The 14870-nt window shown below is 44.2% G+C and overlaps 1 protein-coding gene and 1 long non-coding RNA gene across 4 annotated transcripts in view; both read left to right on the forward strand.

Moving 5' to 3' along the window:
* Nucleotides 1–14870, forward strand: part of chst11 (carbohydrate (chondroitin 4) sulfotransferase 11) — a 71768-nt gene that overhangs the window by 33646 nt on the left and 23252 nt on the right. The gene's annotated exons all lie outside the window — the stretch shown is intronic.
* Nucleotides 2168–2898, forward strand: LOC114161134 (uncharacterized). Of its 2 annotated transcripts, XR_003598947.1 has the most exons (3): nucleotides 2168–2360; nucleotides 2441–2735; nucleotides 2809–2898. It is a non-coding gene; the product is annotated as an uncharacterized LOC114161134 (long non-coding RNA). The 2 variants fall into 2 exon arrangements; XR_003598946.1 differs by having other exon boundaries at nucleotides 2168–2735.

A 14870-nucleotide genomic window follows, 5' to 3' on the forward strand; every position in this document is an offset into this window, starting at 1 on the left:
CTGTATTTCAATCTGGAGTCTGGTGTCATTTCTTCATAACAAAGCAAATTATGCTGATAGATGTTTTTCTTGGCTCTGACTGCATCAGCACTGAAGCTAAAAGGAATCAAATTAATATACATTCAATTTTTTTTTCTCACACAAATGCACTGTATTTGTAAAAACACAGTGGGGCAGGAATTATGGATTTCCACTACATGATTCTATAAAAAAATAACATTCATTCAAGATTTTCATAGCAATGTCAAGGTGATTTGCTCTAAGCCGATTAGTTCATCAAGGAAAATTTAAATGTCACCGTGTTCTGTGTATGCGGGGTGTGTGTGTGTGTGTGTGTGTGTTTTGTATGAGTTTAACCTTTCTCTAGTGTCTACTGACAGACAAAGCTGCCTAATGAAGATGCTGTGCTGAACAGAGTCAGAACTCATCGACCCATTTACATAGATGATTATTTAATTATCCTGAAATCAATGTGTCTAATGAGCCACATTGAGATGGAAGAGGTCAGATGTCACCGATCAGTTTGACTCAAGAACACAAGCAGACCGAGACAAATGCCATGGGACACTTAGCTCTTTTGACGCCTGCGTTGAGTTTTTGTTTAGAACATGATCCGTTCGGTTTATTATGCTCCGCGTTTTTCTTGTTACGTAAATTAAACCAAAAGGGTTAAACAAAAGGGAGACAAAAATGTATTGTTTGCTAAGCAGCAAATGATTCAACAAATTATCACTTTTTCCCGTGGAAAAATTTATCATAGATGATGAATATGTGCTCAGGAAATAATCAAGCAGTTAATCATTACTTGAGTATTTGTGTTGCATCACAACTGTTTACAGATTCAACTTTGTGCATTTTACCTAATCATACTTTCTGCACCTTATTCTGTAACTGAGAATTTTAATAGAGAGGAGCAGAGCGGCTTAAATTAAAATAATATGTAAATTTTTTACTGCGGCGAACCTGCAGGTGTTCGCTCTGCAGCGTTGGCAAACCCATCACTGTTGGCTGAGCCTGTTTCCACCGCTGGGATTCTGTCTTCTGCATGGTAGATAAATGTTCTTACACAAAGTGACATGCAATACATGCCTGTCTCTGAAGAGCTCAAACAGCTTTTCATACATGTTGACCCCTGAAGGTCTGCTGCACAGCAGAATTATTTTTACACTTCTCAATAATCAATGTCAACCCAAGAAAAGTCTAATTTATCCATACAACACCATTGGTTTATAATCATTTAAAAGGTTTTTTGATTAAATCAAGACTGTGACATTTCTGGGTTGTGAATGCATCTCTTGGCAGCAGCTTTGTGTTTCTCACACTGCATATGGTCAGAAGGCTGATCTTTTTCCACAGAACGCACCGTGTGACATAGTATGGGTTGGCAACAGAAGGCAGCCAGTGGCAAAGACAAACGTTTTCCAGCCAACCTGCAGAAGATTTACGAGATAGACAAAAGAAAACTAGCTAACTAGCCACCAAGGGGATATTAGCAGCTAGTTAGCTGTATGTCTGTGTGTGACTAGAACTTATACCTGACAGAAAAAACCCCTACATAAATCATATGAGATTGAACAGTCCTGCCATGACAAAATGTAGGACCTATAATTACCATATTCAAGGCAAACGTTAATGAAGTAAGACATTTTAAGGCCTTAACTTACACAGCTACATAGACATATGAACAACTTGATGCACATACATCCTGTTTACAGAACAAGGGAGCAGAGACAACAAATCTATCAGTACATCAAAAAGACAAACAGATCACATAAAAGCTTAAGAACAGGAGATTAAAATGAAGGGTTAAAATTTCAACTATTGAGCAAAAATAAAAAACATTTTTCATCTTATAGCTGCTTCACAGATTTGTCTTTTGAAGTCTTTAGAGTGACACAGTCTGCTGTGTCCCTCAGGGGTCGTCAGGTCATTAAAGGTGAAACTGTAGGTGAACTCAGTGGCCATTTTCTGCCTGATGTACAGAATGCTTAGGTTTTTACATGTCTGACCTCCTTCAAATTCAGCATTATTTAAAGTGAACTTCTACAACAGATTCCACCATGTTTTAATGTATTAAACAAAAGCGATGCCCCAAAAGAATCACTGTACTGTATGTGAGGAAATAATAAGTTTCAGTAAATTTTCTAGAGATCTCTTTGATTCTGTTGGGTTCCTGGGTGTTTCCTGTCTGTGGTTGGGGTTGCTGTTTCCCTGTCCATCCTTCAGGGGGCGCCTGGCAGTCATTCCTGGAGGGCGTGGACCAGCTGATATTCATCACCTGCACTGCATGATCTCATTTGGAGGAGTATAAGAGGAGGAGGCAGCCTACACACCAGTGCCAGAGTGTTTTGCCAGTTTTGGTATTACAGGCCACCTGAAGTTCTCCAGTGATCGAACTTTGTGAATTTCTAGTGATTCTTTGTTTTTTGTGCCTCCATAGGAACTCTCACTACAGAAGCTGTGAACCCCCTTAGTGGAAATCCAGCGCAGAACCTCTCCTTGTGACGCCGGTGGATTATTGCCCACCGGATGCCCAAGTCCCTGAATCCCACCTTGGTGATCGGATCTCCACGCTCGCTGCCTCCCTCTCTCCGGCCATAAACGAAACCCGCCCAGACCTCGTCCGCCCTCCAGAGCTGCCCCACCACCATAAGCGAAGCAGCAACACTCGACCTCAAGTAATCCGCCCAGGATCCTTCAGACCTTCCCCCCCGGTCCGTGTCATCTCAGCTGAAGTAAGAACGTTAAGGGTTCAGCAGTTTACCATTTCCTCCAGTCATCGAACTCACCATACTCTCTCACCCTTAGCTCCAACCAGAAGCATCGAATCCTCTCCGGACCAGTTTTTCCCCTTTTTTTCTGACTGTCATTCTCTGCAATAAATATAATTTTACTGATTTCCCTTGTTCTGTGGGTGTTCTTGCATGTGGGTCAGACGATTAAAACCCAACATGACAGAACACTCTGGCCAACAATCTGACTCAGCAGAAGCCCTTCGGAGAACCATTCAAGAACAAAACACTCAAATTCAAATGCATGACTCTGCTTTACAAGAGTTGGCTAACCGCCAAGCTGAAACCAATAACCGATTAGAGGAACTAATCACATTTCTTCGCCAGCCTCCTACCTCCCCGGCTTCCGCATCAGCGGCGTCCACGACTCAAGCTCCAGTTTCTTCTGTTCCACCCTCGGCACCACCTGCTTCCACCGGTTCCGTGAGTACGGTCCAGCCCATGTTTTCTCAACTACGCCCACTGAACCCTGAGAGATTTTCTGGTGAAAGAAGTAAATGCAGGGGCTTTTTGTTACAATGCTCAATCCTTTTCAATTATTCCCCCGAAGGTTTTCCTCATGACAATGCAAAGATATCCTTTATCATTTCCCAGCTCTCTGGTCAGGCCCTCAGTTGGGCAGAATCTAGATTTTCATCGTCACTAACCTACGGCTGCACATTCGATGAATTTATAAAGGAATTCAAGATGATTTTTTCGCCAGATGCAGATAAGACTTCCGATTCGCGGGATTTATGGATCTTAAAACAAGGTCAACGTACAGTTTCTGAATTCGCGGTCGATTTCAGAATTAAAGCAGCAGCTTCGGGTTGGAACCCATCTGCACTCAAAAGTGCGTACTTCCACGCCCTAAGCGAACAAATAAAGGATGAACTGGCTACATTAGATGAGCCAGCTACCCTGGATGAATTCATAAATCTTACCATCCGCTTAGATAATCGAATTCGTTCCAGGGAAAGGGAGAGGCGGAGAAGGGATCCTCCGATAAGAACTTTTTCTTCTGTTCGCCCCTCGAACGCCACTCCTACTCCTACTCCGCAGAATAACTTACCGGAACCCGAACCCATGCAGGTCGGGCATGCCCGATTAACGCCAGAAGAGAGGCAACGAAGGCTTAAGTCTAGACTCTGTCTTTATTGTGGTGAATCAGGGCATTTCATCTCAAACTGTGGGCTGCGTTTAAATGCTCAGGTCCGTCAGTAGGTGCTGGCATACTGGCGGACCGTCTCAGAAAGAATGAAATCCCTCGCCTTCTCCTCCCAGCCATTCTATTCAACAAAGATCAGTCAATTTCGATATCAGCCATGATAGATTCGGGTTGTGAACAAAGCCTAATTGACTCCCAGTTTGTTCAGCAGATGGGAATTGAGACTATTCCGCTCTCAACCCCATTAAGGGTCTCCGCTCTGAACGGTCGAGACTTGCCCCAGATCACACACAAGACCAAACCAGTTAAAATGATATTATCTGGGAACCATTGTGAAGTTATTTCGTTTTTTGTCTTTCCTGCTGCTAACTCTCCCATTGTTTTGGGATTTTCTTGGTTGCAGCTCCACAATCCACACATTAACTGGTCAAAAAAGCATGTTGAATCCTGGTCAGTTTCTTGTCATTCTACTTGTCTCCATTCCGCAGTTCCTTCAGGTCCTTCCCCAGCGAAGCAGCAGGATGCAGACCCTGTCGATCTGTCCCTAATCCCAGCTGAGTATCATGACCTATCTCCAGTCTTCAGTAAGTCACATGCTCTTTCTCTACCTCCACACCGTCCATATGACTGCTCCATAGACCTCCTTCCTGGTGCCCCCCTCCCAAACAGCCGTCTGTTCAATATCTCACGTCCTGAAAGGGAGGCCATGGAGAAATATATTAAGGAGTCTTTAGCTGCGGGAATCATCAGGCACTCATCATCACCTTTAGGTGCCGGATTCTTTTTTGTTGGTAAAAAAGATGGCACATTAAGACCATGTATTGATTACAGAGGCTTGAACCAGATAACAGTTAAAAATAAATATCCCTTGCCTTTGCTCTCATCTGCATTCGAACCGGTTGTTGGGGCCACTGTGTTCACCAAACTTGATCTCAGAAACGCATATCACTTGCTCCGTATTCGTCAGGGTGACGAATGGAAAACGGCTTTCAAGACACACATTGGACAGTTTGAATATCTAGTCATGCCATTTGGATTATCTAATGCCCCGGCCTTTTTTCAAGCCCTGGTCAATGATGTGCTGCGTGACTTTTTGAACGTGTTTGTCTTTGTATATCTGGATGATATTTTGATTTTCTCCAAAGATCTGTCTGACCACAAGCGTCACGTCCGTTCAGTTCTTCAACGGTTGCTAGAGAATAAACTTTTTGTAAAAGCCGAAAAATGCGAGTTTCACGGATCCTCAGTCACCTTTCTGGGTTTCATCCTGGAGGGCGGACAGATAAGACCCACCGAGGAAAAGATTAAGGCGGTGGTTGACTGGCCTATCCCAGAAACACGAAAACAACTTCAAAGATTCCTTGGTTTTGCTAATTTTTACCGCAGATTTATTCGTAATTACAGCCAAACAGCCCTACCACTCACTGCCCTGACCTCATCCAAAGTACCCTTTTCTTGGACCCCAGAGGCAGATGCTGCATTTTCTCAACTGAAGTGTCTATTTTCAAGCGCTCCTGTTCTCATTCAGCCAAATCCTGACAAGCAATTTGTGGTGGAGGTGGACGCATCAGACTCAGGAGTAGGAGCAGTCCTATCTCAATTCTCAGAATCCGATCGGAGAACTCACCCCTGTGCCTTTTTTTCTCGTAGGTTGAACCCCGCTGAACGCAACTATGATGTGGGCGATCGGGAACTTCTTGCTATTAAGCTTGCTTTGGAGGAGTGGCGGCACTGGCTGGAGGGTTCGCAACATCCTGTGCTGGTCTGGACGGATCATAAAAACCTGTCTTATCTGCAGTCCGCTAAACGCCTCAACCCCCGCCAATCACGTTGGTCCCTGTTTTTCTCATGTTTCAACCTGTCCATATCCTTCCGTCCAGGTTCCAGGAACATAAAACCAGACGCCCTTTCCAGAATGTTCTCCCCAGATGAGTCCGAAAAGGTTCCAGCCACCATCTTGCCCCCCAGCTGTACCGTAGCTACCTTGACATGGGAGGTTGAAGGTCTTATTCAGCAGGCTCTACAGTCCGAACCTGATCCAGGTACTGGTCCCCCGAACAGAATGTATGTTCCTCCCTCCGTTAGGGCCCGAGTAATCCATTGGCTACACACCTCTAAATTCTCAGCCCATCCTGGGATCAGTCGCACCATTGCTCTTGCATCTCGTCGTTTTTGGTGGCCCTCTCTCCATAAGGACATCAAGGAATATGTCCTAGCCTGCCCAATTTGTGCCAGAAACAAACCTTCACATCAGCGTCCTGCTGGTCTGTTACAACCCCTCGCCATCCCCAGACGTCCTTGGTCCCATATTTCCATAGATTTTGTTACTGGATTGCCCCCCTCCAAGGGCATGACAACCATCCTCACCATTATCGACCGCTTTTCTAAATGTTGCCATCTCATTCCCCTCAGAAAACTGCCTTCAGCTCTCCAGACCGCTCAACTCTTGATAAAACATGTATTCCGACTCCATGGTATCCCTGTTGAGATCCTGTCTGACAGAGGCCCGCAATTTACCTCTCGGGTTTGGACACAGTTTAGCGCGGCGCTTGGAGCTAAGGTGTCTCTCACCTCTGGTCATCATCCTCAAGCCAACGGTCAGTCCGAAAGGATGAATCAAGAACTCGAGAACACTCTCAGATGCGTTACTTCCTCCAATCCTGTCATCTGGTCTCAGTTTCTGCCCTGGGTGGAGTACGCACATAACTCTCATGTTTCGGCATCCACTGGGTTCTCTCCTTTTGAAGTGTCCCTAGGTTATCAACCACCGTTGCTGTCTGCTGAGGAACACCAAATTGCTGTCACCTCGGTTCAGCACCACATCCGCCGCTGTAAGTCAATTTGGAGTAAGACCGTTTCTGCACTCAATCGTACTGCGGACTTGAATCGGCGTGTGGCTGACCGCAAGCGGCGTCCTGCACCACAATACTCACCTGGACAAGAGGTTTGGCTATCCTCTAAGGACATTCCGTTGAAGTCCATGTCTAAGAAGTTATCTCCACGTTACATTGGTTCTTACGTTATTGACTCTGTCATCAGTCCGTCTGCCGTTCGTCTCCGTTTACCCTCTTCTCTTCGTGTCCACCCCACCTTCCACGTCTCTCAGATCAAGCCTGTTCAGACCAGCTCCTTGTGCCCTCCTGCCGAGCCCCCTCCTCCCGCCCTTGATGTGGACGGGCACCCGGCTTATGCGGTCCGTCGGATTGTGGTCTCCCGGCGGCGGGGTAGAGGGTGGCAGTATCTCATTGACTGGGAGGGTTATGGCCCGGAGGACCGCTCTTGGGTGCCTGGGTCCTTCCTTTTAGATTCTACTTTGATCTCTGATTTCAATGCTTCCTCCTCTTCGGTTGGACCGCCTGGTGGCGGTCATTGAAGGGGGGTACTGTTGGGTTCCTGGGTGTTTCCTGTCTGTGGTTGGGGTTGCTGTTTCCCTGTCCATCCTTCAGGGGGTGCCTGGCAGTCATTCCTGGAGGGCGTGGACCAGCTGATATTCATCACCTGCACTGCATGATCTCATTTGGAGGAGTATAAGAGGAGGAGGCAGCCTACACACCAGTGCCAGAGTGTTTTGCCAGTTTTGGTATTACAGGCCACCTGAAGTTCTCCAGTGATCGAACTTTGTGAATTTCTAGTGATTCTTTGTTTTTTGTGCCTCCATAGGAACTCTCACTACAGAAGCTGTGAACCCCCTTAGTGGAAATCCAGCGCAGAACCTCTCCTTGTGACGCCGGTGGATTATTGCCCACCGGATGCCCAAGTCCCTGAATCCCACCTTGGTGATCGGATCTCCACGCTCGCTGCCTCCCTCTCTCCGGCCATAAACGAAACCCGCCCAGACCTCGTCCGCCCTCCAGAGCTGCCCCACCACCATAAGCGAAGCAGCAACACTCGACCTCAAGTAATCCGCCCAGGATCCTTCAGACCTTCCCCCCCGGTCCGTGTCATCTCAGCTGAAGTAAGAACGTTAAGGGTTCAGCAGTTTACCATTTCCTCCAGTCATCGAACTCACCATACTCTCTCACCCTTAGCTCCAACCAGAAGCATCGAATCCTCTCCGGACCAGTTTTTCCCCTTTTTTTTCTGACCGTCATTCTCTGCAATAAATATAATTTTACAGATTTCCCTTGTTCTGTGGGTGTTCTTGCATGTGGGTCAGACGATTAAAACCCAACATGACAGATTCAGGCTGTTGGCAGCAGAAGCTTCCCTCCCCGGCCTGCAGCAGCCGCCGCATCGCTCCACCTGGGTCTCATTTCTCTTCTGCTTTCTCTGGTGAGCTTTTAGCAGCGCTGGCTCCTTCTGCTCAGCTTGGAGCGATTACTCATCTCCTCAACAATCACTTCACGTCCCTTCTTCCTCTGCTGGAGCCTGACTCATCTGTCTTTACGTCGTGCTTCTTTGCTTTCACGCAGGACAACACAACACTTCACCTGTTTTCAACAATTATCGCACCCCTGTGGTTTATAATGTATAGTTACCACAATAGATGAGTGATGATTTTCTGTCTTTTTTTATGAATGATACATTCCTAAACTCCAAGTTTCTGTTGAACCAGGCAGAGTTGGAAGAGCTAAGATCGTTTTTCTAGGTGACCCACAAAACAAATGATGGCCGTGGATGTTTGCTCTACAGTTAAAGAGCTGCTGCTGCTGGAACAATGTCACCTCTGCTTTGATGAAATAATTGCAAACCTGGAGGAAAAATGATAATTTATGACAATGACTATCTGATTGTCCTGTGATTCAATGAGAAGGACAGTACACTGGCGCTCTTTGTGTGTGTGTGGGTGTGTGTTTTAATTTTTTGCAGCATAATCTCACCTGGATGTTTTTCTGTGGGTAACGCTGTTTGTACCATAGCAGAGTTTGGACTTAATATTTTCATAAAGCCAACAAATGCACTGGGTACTTTTATCATCACCTTTATTAAAGACACAAACACATCCACACAGAAAGTATTGAATTAAAACAATTGTTAGTGCAGCAGCATTTTTCAAAGGCCTAGAGTTGTTTTTCATAAATTTTAGAAAAATGGAAGAAACTACAATGTGACAATGTTGTTCATCATTATTAAGTTTTAGACAATTCAAGAAGTATTTAGAAAAAAGCAATAAAGGAGCACAGTTTTTCTGTATGAGGAAACAATCAATCAGGTGACACTTATACACCTACATATACTTTCAGAATTTACCATTGATTTAATTGTGCAGCTAGTTAGAAAACATATTTTTATTTTTATGGTCTGTGCTGTACTTTACATGGTGGCAGTAGCTGTGTGGTCTTAGTTTGGATTTTCTTGTTCTAGTTCTGTTCTGCCAACACATTGTTTCTATTAGACAGTTACTCTCTCTGGTTTTGGATGCTGTGCAGCTGGAAGGATTTTCAGTCTTACGTTTTTACAATTGACAGATATGATGAGTAATCAGTGGCAATGTTTGCCCACCATGAAGTGTTTTATTTTGTTTTATTTACAACCGGGAGCAGCTGAACAACATCTCTAAAGTTCAAATAATATCTGAACTTTGACCCCAGAGGAACTGGAAAAGGAGGCTTCATGCATGCAGAGCAGGGCCAGAGAGCAGAGAGAAGGACAAAGTTTTATTAGCACATTAACTGACCAAGCAGCTTCAAAGCAGTCCTTACAGACGTTATTGGTGTTCTGGTCCAGTGATGGATTAAACTTAATAGCTACCGATTACATCGACTGTCATTTCTTATTGAGCTAATGAAAGAGGGTTTGACTAATGGATTTTAAAGAGAACTTATTTGACGTTGCATCTCCATTATTGACACGTATCCTGTCATCTGAAGGTATTAAAAAAAAAAAAAACTCATGAATTTCTCAGCAGCTCTTGTTTTTCTGACATGCATAAAACATCTGAAGCTAGAGAGCTCCTCTCCAGCTTCAGATGTTTTATGCATTTCCCCCTGGAGTCCAGATGAAAGACACCAGGGGAGCCGGGGATCAAGCCGTGCTGTACCCTGTTGAGATGCTCTGATTGTTGCTGTCTGTTGTTGTCTGATGACTTTGTCTCCCCGCCCGCCTGCTGGTCAGTGATGTTCTCAGACCATATCTCAGTTTGTCAGTCTGCCGTCAGGTCTCAGGGATCACAAGCCTCCAACATTTTCCAGAATTCCTTTCTTCTTTACTTAGCTCATGTTTTCTTGGATTTTCAGTCAGGTTGGAGGTGTTGGGTGTGATTCCCGTTGGGCGTTTGTGTGGAAGTTCAGAGAGTTCATCTGCTGTTCTGATCTCTTTTCATCCATTTGTATCCTGGTGGTTTTGTGTGTTGTGAAGTGTTTGTCAAATGTTCATATATGTCAAACAGCCTGTTTACACACACAAAGCTGGAGTGGATGCAGTTTTCTACTTTCTTGTCATCCAAATTATGACAGGAAAACAATTATTAAACACGATACACATGAAGAACAAGGAATCTATACTTGTTCTTGTGTTTGCAAGAGAACACTGTCTTTTTTTTCCTTTTCTTCAGAGGATACATATAATGAGAAAAATGTGTGTATTCTGCTCTATGTTAGAGCAATGCTATGTTCAGAGCTGTCACAGTTTTGGACAGTGTGTGTCCAGAAGCTAACATCCCTGGTCTTCCTTATCTCACCTCTTGGGGTTTCAGCCAATCAGTGCCATGGAAGCTCAATGGCACTTCTGGATTGGCTGCTTTACAAATGTGAGACAGAAGTGTGTCAAGGTATTTCAAGCTTTTTTTCTTTTTTTTAATAGATCTCCAAACAGGTGGATTTTCCACAAATAATTTGGAGTTCCAAAGAAAACTTCACAAATACTGAAGGCAGGAATCCTCTGTATGTTTTTTATTCAATTAGTTTCTAATTTAGTGACTCTGTATTTGTAAGTAGGGTTTGTTTTTTCTTACCGGGAGTAAAATGATCTTTTCATCGTTGATCTGATTATGTAGATTAATATGACAAAACGGTCTTTGATACACTCTGATACTGTTAGGTTTTCTCTCCACCAGCAGACAGAGTTAAGTTAAAGTCTGCTTTAACTACCTGGTATTTTCTTCCTATATGAGCCTGAGGTGCTGATTTTAATTGCCTGTGTATTTTCCTCTTGTCTGTAATCATCATTAATGTGATTCAATCTGGTGCTTTAATTTGAAAGACCTGCATGGAGCCAATCATCACTCGAGAGTTGATTGGTTTAATAGCCAGCATTCGGGCTGAATAACTTTTCTCACAGAGCTTAGGTTAATGAAGTTGTGCCAACATCGCTAATCACTGCATCTCTCTCCTCTGTTTGGCTTCCATTGTTCATTCAAACCCCAGTCATTTCTTTCCATACAGGATGACAGGGTAACACACACAATGCAACAAAACCAGAGTGAATGTCAAAGTTTGGACTCACACAGCCCAGTGTGTCGCGTTGCGTCGGTGTGTGTGTGTGTGTGTGTGTGTTGGGCTCTCTCCAGCTGAGAAGTAAAGATTAGCAACAAATTAATCCTCCTCCAGCGGCCTGTAATCCTCTGCTGATAGATGGTGGCAGATGTTGTGCATGGCTGCAGGCTTGTTCTGAGAGTTCAACAGAATATGTGTTGTATATGAGGCGCATGGAGCGAAATCACAGCCTGTGAAATTACAACGCAGGGTAATATTCTGACGGAACGTCCTCAGAGGACTGGTTGGCCGATGTTTAGACAAGTTCCTTATTCCTGGTCAGAGTCCAAACATTAACCCTGACTGAATTGTAACACTGTAGTGGCATTTTGCTGATCTTCATTACTAGTATTCTATATAATAATTAGTTCAAGATCTCTCACTTCATCACTAACTAAAGCAAATCCTTCTTAGCGATCTGCTGCCTTCTGCAAACGTTTAGAACACACAATACTCCAGCTGGTTCTTAATGACTGCTGGAAGTTGCAAATCCGTCAAAGTCACAATGAATTTGTAATTAGCTTAATCTTTTCCATGCTAGTGGGAAGCTGTGATTGCTTGGCTGATAGTGGCAGGTAAGATCAACTGTTTGACTTCTGAAACGTGTGTAGGGTTCCTCTTGTTGATCTTTAGTTGCACATGGTATGGTTCTTGTTCCAGTCAGTTTTTCCATTTGGTGTGGAAGGTGTAGGCTCTATTTGTTGATTGTCGTGCTCATGAGATGTCACTAAAAACCAGCTCTGTGTACACCATACGTCACACCTGCTTTTCAACCACTTTAGCACAAGTTCAACCCTCATCTTGAATCAAAGCCATTAAGGCATGAGGACAAAATCAGCTGAGTTCTGTATGCCAGATTGCTTATCTGGCACTACAGGACTTTGAAAAGTGATTTAAACCTTTGAAATTCTAACGGTTATTTTTGGGCTGGGTTAGTTTTTACTTCCTTACCTGGAAGTTCCCCAGAATCCATCCAGAGCTGCAACTTAACCAAATGATCTTGTTTTATCTACCTTGCACTCACTGGTCTGACTTAAAGTCCATTTCTAAGCATTGTTATTGATTAGTAAGAATATTCATGGGAGGCACCTGTGCATCCTAAAGATGTTTAAATCATAAACTTTAAGCTCATGAAGTGAGCTGCTCCCACAAGTTCATAAGTCTGGGCTAAAAGCCAAAGGGCGACAGACTTTTTCAGTCAGAGCTCTGCAGCGTATTGCCTCTTAATTGGCTTTATTCATTAGATTTATTGGCTTGTCTACACTGGTCCCATTTATTAGTTGTTGATATTCTGCTAGACTCATTACTGTTTTGCCCTTACAACCTTTTGGTACAAATGATAAAAAATTATTTTTAAAAATCATTAGATTGGAAATCTTGAAGTTCTTTGGGCTTATAAAAGGCCCTCAAAACTCACACATGACACTAAAGTATTATTTTTAGATCTCATAATCACTGAATTTTTATAAAGAATCATTCTCACACCCAGCTTCAGCACCCTGCCTTTACTGAAACCATGAGGCTCAGAAATGTTCCCTGGAAGTAAAGAAGGGCATCGCTGTTATAGTTCACATCTTCTGTTTCTCTTCATAACACTTGTGGGTTCTGCATTATTTATTGTGCCTTTCTGGCTGCTGTACCAAATCCAAAATATGCACGATAACAAGAAAGCGCTCGAGGGTTCCTATCTAAACTAAAAAGTCTGAAAGAAAACAAACCTGTCCTTATATGTTTTCCAATATTTGAGTGTAATTATCTGTAATTTATTAGTGCAGGTTCGCTATATTGAAGCTTGCTCAGGCAGTACCTGTCAGCACGAAAGAAATGAAAAAGTTTCCCCTTTCCCATGACCTTAGCTGACTCTGAGCTGAGGAATCTGGTTAGTCCAAGCAGGCGAGAGGACGGTGAAGGCCAGATGTTGGCAGACACTTCTTATGGAAGAAACCTGGTGTTCCTGTTGACTGACTGGGCCTCCACACCCAGCTCTACTGGCTACTTTTCCGTTTCATCCTACAGGTGCCTTCAGAGAACGTCTAGAGCGGACTCACTCTCTGTTAGTCAAAGGCAGCGGACGAACCTCAGACAGGATTATCAGGAAATATTCAGCTGTCTGCTTCACTGTCTGTGTCTATGATGTGTATAATTGAGGAAACGCCTGGAGGCATCAGAGCGGACCGCCGTACGGAGATAAGTCCTGTGCAGACAGATTGGATTTAAATCTTACCTCAGAGTGTGTGCGTGCGTGTGCGGGTGTGTGTTAGGCAGATTGTGCATGATGTGAGGAAAAGGCTGTTTTCTCTTCATTAGAGAAGGTGGACATAAAGTAGAAACATATCAGGCATTAGGCGCGGCCCATTTACCCACGTCAGAGTAGACCATCCTGCTGCAGAATAAAGTTGCTATAATGAAAGTGAAACAAGTTTTTCTGCCTCTGTACTCAGCAAAGAGTAATCTAACACCTCCTTCCCCCACCTGCTGCTGCACACTGCCGGACAGACAGCTGCTATGCTTTTCTATACTGTCTCGGCCATGAATATGTGCTCTTATTTAGATACCGTCCAGGTGTCTTGATACGTCCAGGGTTGACCTGGTTGATGTCCTTCTCTAACAAGCTTAACACTTCAGTGGAACGAGTTTGTTGCTCAACGAGGGGCTAATACGATGGGAGAATTGCACCTAATGTTCTTCACACTTGTTCAACCTGATGTATTTCGGCATCAGTCGTTGTTAGCCCAGCAGATCAACGTTACCGCAGCTCGGGGACCCATCAGTGAATCCTCATCACGTTGTTCAGTCAGTTTGCTCTGTCCGCTGCTACTTAGTATGATGCACAAACGAGTGAGGGATTTGGAAGATATTCCACAACTGCATTAATTTGTGTGTGAACCATCGATTGGCAGCACAGAGACTGCAGAGCAACATGCTGAACTGCATCATTGAGGAGCAGTTTTGGCGATGAGGCTATCAATCACAGGCGTTTCTGTACAGGACTGTGTGTTATCAGGATGTAAAGACATTGGTTGCTTCTGTCTCTCCCCTCATCTGCTGAAGGTCACAACTGTCTGTTCAGCCTCATTACACTAACAAGCACTCAGCTCAGCCCCCCAGCAGGGTCCAGAGTCCTGCCAACAGACAGATCAAGGTTCTCATGCAGGAGGTACCTAGTAAAATTGTGATCAGCGACAACCTTGGCATAATCAGCTCTTTAATTCTCATCCAGTAGACCTTAGAAATCTGCAGCGTTTTTTTTTTTTATCTCATCTGCACTGATACCTGCTGAGAGATGGCAGCAAGGCTGCCTGTATTCTTTCCTGATGAGAGGGAAATGCGAAAGACAAAGATGTGGATCTTCACTGTACTAATATTTGGTGCAGAGGCAGATCCAGATTTATGTTTGTGGTAAACAGATTTGTCACATCGTGACGATGCGCAGACAGATGAGCAAATGTGTGTTCCAATATTCTCTTTGTTACCCAGCAGATGTGCAAATCTGCAGACTACCCCAGAACGCACGTCGCA

This window comes from Xiphophorus couchianus, chromosome 17, assembly GCF_001444195.1.
Source record: "Xiphophorus couchianus chromosome 17, X_couchianus-1.0, whole genome shotgun sequence".
Classification (NCBI taxonomy): Eukaryota; Metazoa; Chordata; class Actinopteri; order Cyprinodontiformes; family Poeciliidae; genus Xiphophorus; species Xiphophorus couchianus.